This window comes from Heloderma suspectum, chromosome 13 (genome assembly GCF_057233095.1).
Source record: "Heloderma suspectum isolate Gila_16-S chromosome 13, 16-S_ref, whole genome shotgun sequence".
Taxonomy (NCBI): domain Eukaryota; kingdom Metazoa; phylum Chordata; class Lepidosauria; order Squamata; family Helodermatidae; genus Heloderma; species Heloderma suspectum.
Genome location: NC_139470.1, coordinates 5,135,921 through 5,147,033, shown reverse-complemented (window position 1 = coordinate 5,147,033; position 11,113 = coordinate 5,135,921).

Sequence of the window (11,113 nt, the reverse complement as noted above, 5' to 3'; positions counted from 1 at the left end):
GTACATGCCCTGGTCTCCTCTCGTTTAGACTACTGTAATGCGCTCTACGTGGGGTTACCCTTGAAGACGGTTCGGAAACTGCAGCTGGTACAGAAGGCGGTGGCTCGCCTGATTAAAGGCAGCCGCCGGCGAGATCACATCACTCCAGTGCTGAAGGAGTTGCACTGGTTACCAGTTGTTTTCCGGGCCAAATTCAAGGTGTTGGTTTTGACCTTTAAAACCCTATATGGTTCCGGCCCAGCCTATCTTAAGGAGCGCCTCCAGCAACACCAGACAGGCTGCTTAACAAGATCAGCCTCAGATGGCCTTCTCTCTGTCCCATCAGCCAGGACAGCTAGACTGGTGGGGACGAGGGAGAGGGCCTTCTCTGTGGTGGCCCCCACTCTGTGGAACTCCCTCCCTAGGGAACTCCGTCATGCCCCCTCTTTAATGAGCTTCCGTCGTGCATTAAAAACGTGGTTGTTCAGGCAGGCATTTGGGGTGGGTTAGGGTATTTTTTTAAAAAAAAATTTATGGTAAAATTTTATTGTTTTAAATTGTTTATGGTGGGTTGTACATCGCCCAGAGTGGCTGGGTGACCAGTCAGATGAGCGATTAATAAATTAAATAAATAAATAAATAAAGGTAGAATTGCCGGGTTTTCAAGAAGAGGATGGGCAGATGAGTTCTAAGGTATGCAATATCCAGGACTGAACCTCTCATAGACAAGATGAGGTGGCGAGCTTGGAAATCCCTCTAAAGGGCAACTAATGGTCTATTTGTTTTAGGCATTTGCATCCTGCCCTTTTCATAAGCCATCCTGTTGCAAGTTGGCTTATGAAACATGAAAATACAATATAAAAACCACAAAAAAACAACCATGATGATAAAGCACTTAAAAAAAAAAAACCTTAAGTACAATGAGCTGGTAATTAAAGCATGGAAAATGAAACCACAATCAGTCCATTGAAAGGGGACCAATAAATCATAAAATGCTGTTAGAGGCCTCAGAAATCAGGATGGACTTTGCCAAGTGCCTAAAAGATAGCAAAGAATGTCTGGGGGAAAAGTTCCGTAATTTGGATGCCACCACACAAAAGACCCTTGTCTGTGTTGTTTAGTTTATTATATACTTTCACAATTACGCCTGGGAGCCAGGGTGATATTTGGACTTTCTGCCATCAACATTTCTCAGGCCTTCTGGAGATGATGGTGTGCGAACTAAAAGCTGATCTACTGGAGTTCGTCCAGCTCAATAATTCTATCACTTCTCAGACTCAGTTCCTAAGCCTGATCAACATGTTCAGGTGAGGGAAAACCCATACGGTACAGGCCTCCTCTGACTGTTATGACATGAAAGTCCATGTGAGGAATGGCAGGATTGAATGCTCCCCAATATCAAAAACTCCCTGTGAGAAAAAGGCTTCTAGCTCAGCTTTTGCCCTGATATGCTGTGTACAATACATATGTACGTACGGTACTGTACAGTTCCAGGAGATCTACGTGATGAGCTTCCCTCACTCCCTGAACATATAAATTTGTTTCCACATCTGACTTCTCAAAAAACCACTGGGCTTTTCTTTCTTCTTTAGAAGTTTCTGATCCACTGTTTTTACTCAGATCTTCTAATAAATCACTTCTACTCTTGATGAATATGACGGTAACCACATTTTCCCCTATCAAAGCAAGGACAGCCTCGCTGCAACAACAGTTCTTCGTAACATAATCAGAATAATCAACTCAACTTCCCAAATCCTCCTTGTAGTAGCAATGTTACACACACACACACACACACACACACAGAAATCTCAGGTCAATACTACAGTACGCAACGCAAGTAGGCTGCTTACAGCAGATCTGCTAACCAGATAAAAGTGGAGTGACAAAAACCACATTTCCTCACAATGATAATACTCAATATTGGAAAGGCTTATGACTTTACAAGAAATAAATCACTGTTACAAAGAATATATAACAGAGGAGCTTCCATTAGTCTGTTGCAACAAAAACAACCAAGAGATTTGAGGTGCTTTAAAAGTTCACAGATTGCCAATCTAATAATAAGTAAAGATTTATGGAATGGAAATGAAAACTTATTTTAAGATTTGTGAAAAGATGAGGGGCGTATGATTCAAAGAACAGAAGAGTAAATTGTAGAAGAAAATCAGTATGTTTGCATTTAACACCAAAAGTAAGTTTTTTAAAAACAAACAAGCATGTTTGTTGGAGATGTGGTTAGCTTAGTACAGATTTCTTGCACTTGTGCTGGACCAGTCCTGTTATACAACATCTTGGGCTCAGATCAAGATTGCCATTAAAGCAGGGGTGAAAGCATTTTTTTTCCTGTCAAGGGGTGCATTCTCTCTCCCTCAGTGGGGGTCACGTGTTGGGGGCTGCTCACTGGGGGTAGGGGGCATCCCCTTCCTACCCAGCAGGTAACTGGGCAAGGGACAGATCTGTCCTGCTGGAGGTCCACTGGTGTAAAGGAGCCAAGGCTCACAGAGATGAAGCAATGGCACTTCTTTATTAGCATGGATACTGACATGAGCTGCCACTCCCCTCGGACCCCTGTTCCTTTTGAGCATAGCTGCCATCCTTACAGTAGCTGGGAGGAAATTATTTTTTCGAGCAACAATATATTATTCCCTGTTGTAATGCAAAGTATTTTGGGGTGGCTTGGTTTTGAACCGGCATTTGAGATGCACTTCAGAATTTACTGCTACACCACTGTGGCGGTCTGAACAAATTGCTTTCAGAGGACTTTTGAAATTAGACGAAGGCTGCAGGTTGTCAACTCCAACTTTTAAGGGAATGTCTACTTGAAAAGGTGATTTCCTGCCACATGAAGATGGGATGTTTCTTTTTGAAGATTACATTCCCTCCAACCCCTACTTAAAACTAACAGCTTTGGCTTATATTGTTTTTTCTACCTAACCCAGCACTTACAATTAATCCTCAGTTTTGCTAATATAAAAACTGCCATGTTTCTTTTTATTCTGTCCTCCACCTTACAAGGAATCTACATGCCTTGCTTAAGTCTGGAGACAGATCCAGGTGACTGATGGATTTTTTTTTAAATAGGTATCTGTTATTTGCCTCTTTTTCCCAGCAGTCCTAGGCACAACCTGAAACCTGCAGAGAATCCAGCAGAGCCTAATCTGGTTAAGGCTGCAATACTATAACCACTTATCTGGGAGTAAGTCCCATTGAACTCAGTGGGACTGTGAAGAAACTACACTGACCTGAGGTAAAAGTTACATATGTTCATGTGTTATATTTTGGAACAGTGACTGAATTTGATTAATTAATTAATTGATTGATTTGATTTCTACCAGGAAAAATGGCACTCAAGGCAGCTATGTGTGAAGGGTTACTGACAGAGAAACAACAGTCTTTTACTTTGGCCAGAGAAATGATACAAATTTTGAATGTTAGGCTGCCAGTCTCCCAGCTGATACATGGCCATTCTGTTGCTTGTTGTTAGCGAGGGGGCGGCTGCCTTGTGTACCTGGGGGGTTCCTGGCTTGTGCGGGGGGGTTCCTGGGGTGCGGAATGAAAATGTGGTCAGATATGATTGGTTAACTTGTGAACATTCTGTTCAAATCTATTGGCCCATTATTAAGTCCAGTGGTGGTGGGGCATTCTTGCCCCCAAATGAGCAGATTGGCTGGAGGGTCCTGGCTGGAGGGAATATGAAGTGCAAGTTTCGCACTGGCAGAGAATACCAAAAGTACCAGCATATTTGAGTTTCAGAGCTGAAGGGAGACTGAAAAATCCTGAGGCTGAAATCGCTTGGAGGATGGTCTGGGACTGAGGAACGGAAGACTCCTGAGGCAGCATTCAGGAAGGAGCTGAAGCCAAAGTGACAGCAGGGTGCAGCAGACCTGAGGCATCGGCAGTTGTGGACCAAAGTGAAGACTGCAGGTGGTGTCTTGAGAAAGCCAAGTGCAGAGGACTGCCAGAAGGAAAACTGCAGTTTAAGCCCACAGTACAGTCTGTGTGATAACTGGAGTGGAGTTTAGCAAGGAAATTGGTTTAAAGTCGGGTAGGGAGTGGAGCTAACACATAACCAGGTTCTCAAGGCAACAGTAACACCTTTCTTTTTTATGAGTGACCCACTGAAAGAAACAGTCATATATTTTGCTATAGTTACATGGTTTAAAACATAAATGTACAATATTTTCATTTTACCTATATGAACCTCTGGTCTGATTTGGACTACGCCTGTGCTCAACAGGTGTAGGGCATAAGGGTAACAGGTAAATAAGAGTTCATATTTTATGGTGGCAGCGGAACTGAAGAAGGGATAATTAACAAGTGGAGTGAGCCCCCACACTAGTCCTCATCAAGGTGGTATTCTAGTGGTGTGATAACCTGAGGGGGGGTCCCCCCACACCACACTTGGTGACTTCATCACGGGATCATCTAGAGAAGGAGTGGGTCTGTGACAGGGAATTACTTCTGAGTAGACACATATGGCATTCGACTAAGTCCTCCTATATTCCATCTTAGGTCTGAGTAAATTTCAGACTTTGCGGCTTCAACATCAAGCTGTCACATCCCCTGGTTCTGAGGCTTCACACTATCCTGAGGTGGATTCAGATGGGTCACATGTAACCCCACTTGAAGGGGAGCCCTCAGTGCCCCCTTCTATACCTGCCCCGACAGAGGACATTGCTCTCCCATGATGCGACTCTGGGGATGACTCCCCTGCAGCTTCCCTTGTTCCTCAGCCGTGCAGGAGCAGGAGACCAGGGAAAGTGACACTGGGCCTTTAAGAAGTGCAGTCAGTATCCAGCAAGGGCAGAGCCACTGAAAGACCAGGCTGTGCGGGCCTCCTCAAGGCCTCACTTGACTTTGCTGGGGCAGCAGCTCCTTATGGCAGAATCCTTCAGTCAGTGCTTTCCCCCAGGACCTGCTGTGTCACCTGCCTTCCTAAGCATAGCCCAGAACAGACTGTGCAGACCGCTTCCCCAGGACCTCACGCCTCGGCAGGGCACAAGCCAGCTCCCGCTACCACCACCACCCGCCACCCTTTGCTTAACAACCAGCTAGATGAGGAGTTCTGGAGAACCTGTAAGTTTGCACTCTGTTTTAAGGCATTTTAGTTGATCCCAATGAAGTGGTTGCTAGAGTGCAGATATGAATTCTTATGGGATCCTAAGGTCATGTTTCTTGAACGTCCATCTGATGATATCCAAAAGACATCACCCTATTAATAGCTGAGAGAATAGTAACAAGTAAGAAATTGGATAAATCTTAATCCACCCCCCAGCATGTAAAGAAAGGATAGGTGTGTCACATAGCACGTGTGCGTGTACTGGGGGGGGGGGGTATAAGAGAGGCAACCAATTTATTTTCCAGACTTCATAAAGGAACATGCACTTGAGAAACAGTCTGAAATAATTGTTCCTCTGGCAGTGTCCTTCAACGTGATGCCCTTCAGATGGTCCCGGCCCCTGTGGGATGATGGGAGTTGTATTCCAACTCATCTGGAGGACTTGTAGTTGGGGAGGGCTGCTTCAACACTGACTTTGGCAGAGATGTCTCTATGTAAACACAATTTCATGTTCAATAACCAGTTGCAATGGCAGAAGAAAGGGGAGGCGATGGGCGCATGCTGGGAGTTGCAGGCCTTTTTTCAGTCTAAACTGGCATAGGATTGAGCCTTAAGAGGTTTTATTTTTTAAACACCATGATAATAAAGGTCAGCAACAATTTACAGCCATCGGTATATACGAAAAACTATTGATGGAACTGTCAAAAGAAAGTTATGCAGTTCTATCCCAAAACATGTGGGACATAACCTGCCACATGGCCAATTTTTAAGCAACAGATGGAGCTGTTTTTCAATGCATGAATTTAGGCAGTAAGTTGAAGTTGCCCATTTGCAATATCAGTGACGTAATGCATCCCTAGACAGTCACTACATCATAAAAAAAATTGAGCCTTTGTAAGAACAAGGAAGATCTCTTTATGCAGCCTTCCCCAACCTTCAGAGGTTTTGGACTACTGCTCCCATCATCCCACACCATTGGCTATTCAGGCTGGGGCTGATGGGTACTGCAGTCAAAAACATCTAGAGGGCACCTGGTTGGGAAAAACTGTTTTTAGCAGCTCAGGTTTCAAAATGTAACATTAGATTAGACTGATGAGGGTGTCCTCACCTGCAAGCTTTGTAATATGGAGGGGCCCCCAGTGCAGTGCCCACAGGGACCTTCAATGGCACCCACAATTCTCTCCACTCCTGCCCCCTTCAAAAATTTTTTTTAAAGAACAACCTTGGACAATGTTAGCGCAGGCTTCTCTCTCACCCCTTCTAGCCTCTAGCCTTGCTCTTTCTTTCCCCTCTCTCCCTTTGCCTTGCTGTTTCCCCCTCCCTCCCAGCCTCCCTTCCAGCCTCCGGCCTCACTATTTCTCTCTGCCACCCCTCACCCCCCTTTAGCGCACTTTAAACTAGCCAGGCCCTCCCGGCAGCCATTATATGACTAGCCACACCTCTGTCGTAGCCATTTTCTGGTGGTGCCCACAACAGCTTCTCCAATTCCCAAATGTGCTCCTGGGTCCAAAAAGGTTGGGGACTCCTGGTAATGGGCTTTGCAGGCATTGGCATTTGATAGATGGTATTCTTGGTCAAGATATTTGCCCACTAATTATGTTTAAAAGGGCAAGATGCAGTGGTTGGTCCATAGTAACACTAGTCTCAGTTCTTTAGCCTTTCAGGCCATGCTCCAGGATGTAGCAAGGGCCATGAACTACCTACCACCCATGTGTATGTTGCATTTCTTGTAATTATACTACCAAGGATCAGACATTCACCAGTCTATCGCCTGATAGAAAACCCTACACTATTTGTCATTTTCCCACATGTAGCAGACAGTACACATGCTATGTATGCTATCAAGCAACCCTGGAAAAATTGTTAAATGTGAAGGGCAAACTTAAAAGAATTGGAGGAAGAGGGTAGCCAGGGGAAGGAAGCCATGACAAACTGAACAACTTTGCAAAGAATATTTCAGTGATGCATCAAATATAAACATAAAATGTAACTTTAATTATGTTATTTTTATTCATTAAGAGATTCTCACCTCACCTTTTGTTCTAAAACAGAAACCCTTGCTTATAACATTAAGAGCAATAAAATAAATAAATACATATCCAGCTGGCATTCCAAATACTTCAAATATAGTAAGATAACTGATTTCTCACTGAGAACAGCAAAAGACATACAGATTTATAATACATCTTTTAATAAAATTACCTTTTATATTATATAAAATATACTGATGTTCTATCAAAATAAATAGATCTTAAATAGAATAAATATCTTCTTAAAAATTAAAATACACACAGGCTTGTAAGCCTCTACCTTACCTGGGAATAAACCCCATTGAACTCAGTAGGACTTATGCATGGATTGTATTGTAACAATCATATATCTCTCTACTCAGCAATCTTATATATGTCTGCTTAAATGTGAGTCAATAGGACTTGCATTGGATTGCAGGCAGTGGAGGCTGGTGGCTCCCATGTCACTGGGGCAATGAATCCACTCCAGGTTTCAGTCAGAACCTCTCAGAGCTCCGCACCTTGGAGAGCTCCTTTAGAGTTCTGACTGGTTCTGACTGAAAGCCGGAACAGATTCACTGCCCCACTGACATCGGAGCCACCCGCCTCCACTGATTGCAGTCTAGCCTCACTAGTATAAATACCCAGTGCCCGATCACTCTCGTGTTTTTATAGGTGCATGTCGACAAACTATCTTATTGTCTGTAACAGCAAGATTGGCCATGCATTCCTTATAGTATTTAAAGGCATAGTAAAAACCCATGTCGTCTCTGAAAGACGTATTCATTCGTTCGTAAGTAATGGCTACAGGAGAAGAGGTGGACTCAGCGCGATAGTGTCTGAAACAGGCTTTCTGTTGTCTGATGATTGGTTTCAGCAGGTCCTCATTGAAAGTCTTATTAAACTCTATGAATAGTTTCTTAAACCCCATTACAATTTTGAAGGTTTCAGCCATGTTCCGTGCTTGTGAAGGAGTGCAGTCGGGTAGTCCTGCAAACGCTGCAGCGATGCGGCCTTTCATCGGCTCCAGCAGCTCTTCAGTAAAGTTTTTCTTTTCCCCCTAGAGAAGTCGAAACGAACTTGTTAACACTGACCTCTCATGTTAAGCAACAGGGATGCACGAACCGTGCGGGGACCCCACCAGCGCCTCCTGACTCACCCTGAGAAGAAGATGACAGGGCTACAAACACGCATCGAGCTCTCTCCAAGGAACATCGGATGCTGCCTGGTACTGAGCCCGACCACTGTCCCATCCAGCCCAGTATTGTCGACACTGACTGGCAGCATCGGCTGTCCGGGGATTTTTCTTCCAGCCCCCCCGCTGGCAGTGCCAGGTGCTGAACCTGGGCTCGGCCACTGAGCTACAGGCCCTTTCTCTTGAATGGATGCTGCAGTATAGCAGCGAACCAAACGCTGCTAGATGCCTTTCCCCACCGGCTGCTCCATCATTGCCACCTGTGTGTGTGTGTGTGTGTGTGTGTACACACAACACCCCAGAGTTGCTTGCCTAAGAAGGGAGGCAGTTGTACCGCTTCCAACTCAGATGCTTGATTGTGGGGCACTTTCTTTTCTGGCTGGAGGAGGTGGTAGTGGCAGTGGGGGAAAGGGAGCACAGAAAAGAAGACCCAGGGCCGGCCCAAAACATTTTGCTGCCTGAGGTGAAGGGTGAGATGGCGCACCCCCCTCCCCATTCCAGCACCCTGGCAGTTGGATCCCACTTGATGACTGGTGACAGGATAATGTCCTCCACTGCACTTGAGGCAGCAGGCCAGTTTAGGGGGTCCAGGACAGGCTGTGTGCCATACACAGGTCTGTCCCCAACAGAGGGGCATAGCCAGGGACTGCTAGGGATGCTGGAGAAATTTGAGACGGATTAAAATTAGCTTGGATTTCTAAGAATCTGACCTGCGGAACCCACTGCAGAGCGACAGCCTCAGGCTGTGTGGAGTCGGTGGACTTTTGGATGATTTTTTTACTTTCCTGAAATTTACGCATATAAATCTGTAGAAAAATCCATTAAGTTTCTGCTGAAGAAACATTGAATGGAATAGTGGAAAATACACTAAATATTACGTACTGAGGTAAATTATATAAATACTTACGTAAATACTTATGTAAATATTTACATAATTATTTCCGTATTTTTCCACATGATGAAAAAAAAATAATTCGCATCCGTCTGTGGGTGGATGACGGAATGAAAGGCACCTGACAATCTGTAAAACACAGATGGAGTGGATTTTACACAGTCCATACATCCCTAGGGACTGCTGCTGCTATTCCCAGCATCGGCTGCCTGAGGTGGCTGTCTCACTCTTCCTAATGGTAGGGCCGGCCCTGGAAACACCCAACCGCTGAGCATCCAACGCATAAATGGTAGGGTGCGACCCCTCCACATTTCTTGACAGCTTTTACTGTTCTATATCGTATTTTAAGTGTTGCATTTGAACATAAAAAGAGCCCTGCTGGGTCAGACCAAGGTCCATCTAGTCCAGCCCTCTGTTCAGAGAGCGACCAGCCAATTGCCTGTGGGAAACCCCCAAGGAGGACATGAGTGCAGCGGCACCCTCCCGCAACTGGTGTACATAGGCATACTGCCTCTGATTCTGGAACTAGCGTACAGCCACTGCGGCTAGTATCTATTGAGAGCCTTATTTGTTTTGTGAACCACCCACAGAACTTGCTTTACAGGGCGGCTGGCTATAGAAATCCAGTCAGTAAATAAGCCAACCAGCCGTGGCACACTTTTGTGCCCCAACAACAGGTGGAGGACATATGGCAGCCAGTGGAGAAGAGAAATCGAACCCCTGCCTTCTGGGGAGGAAGAACAATGGAGCAAAGGGAAGACCAGCCTGGCCACCATCTGTAGGCTAGAGAAGGGGCAACTGCAGGGATCCTGCTTCTCAATGCCCCACTGGCAGAAAGAACATTGGAATCCAACTGGCAGTTGCTCAGACTGCAGAGCAGACGGGAAACACAATCTATGCAGTGTGGCTTATTTTTCTCAAACAAGCCTCCTTGAGAACCCCTGGTTTATTACTGGGTTGTTCAGGGTGGTGAACAAGCCACACTGCATAGTTAATGAGCCACCCTGCGGGAAATGTCCTGGTTCAGACAACACACTAACCGACAGTTCAACAAACAACCCATGGTGCAACAACAATCTACACTCAACCACTAAGTGTGGATTAGCATGTTGTGTGAACAGCCCCATTATTAACTTCTAAATAAATAAACTTATACTATTGTGCAGTTCTCTGCAGCCCCGTGGGCATTAAAAGGAGAGCCCAAAGCACGCCCATTTTACTGTTCGCTACATTTTAACATATGGCAGGATGCACCTCCCGTTCCATTGCAATCACTGTTAGGCCTGAACCAAAATCACACACATACACACCCACTCCAAATCGTGACCGCTTTTCTGACTGGCACAAAAAATCTACAGATGTGCAACCAGGTGCAGGATTCCTTTGTAACTGAGATTACAGGCTGCAGAGCCTGCATAGCGAGTCCTAATTTGAAATGCATTGGGCTGAAGAAAGCGATTACATTTTGAATGCAATTTGGAAGTTTCTGTTGTTTTCTATGCCTCACAGCTCCGAAGGGTATGAAAGCTACAACTGTGTAGCTGGTTAGCAACCTGAGATCAATGGAAGCCCACATAACTGGCTACTGCTGGGGCCTGATCCATCAGCAATTTCTCCTGTGCTTTAAAATCCGGAGTAAGGGTACAAAAGAATCTTTGTCCTGTTTCGTTGGAGACATTCCCCAATGAATTGTGCCAAATGGCATATAGAGAGTTCAGAAAGTAATGATCTAATGTTTAAAATGCTGCAATATTTTTTATCTCATACAGTTAGTTGCCAATATGAAATTAATGCCTGAGTTCATTGTGAAGTTACAAAAGTGTTTCTTAGCTCTACTTTCCAAGTCTCTGAGCTTTAGGGAAGAGTGTTGCCTTAGAAATCAGTTTCTCCACTTTTACTTATATAAGAATCAGGGGACAGAGAAAATGTTTGTAGCCTTAAAGGTTCCTAGGGTTTAGTATTAAGGGAAGAAATCAGTT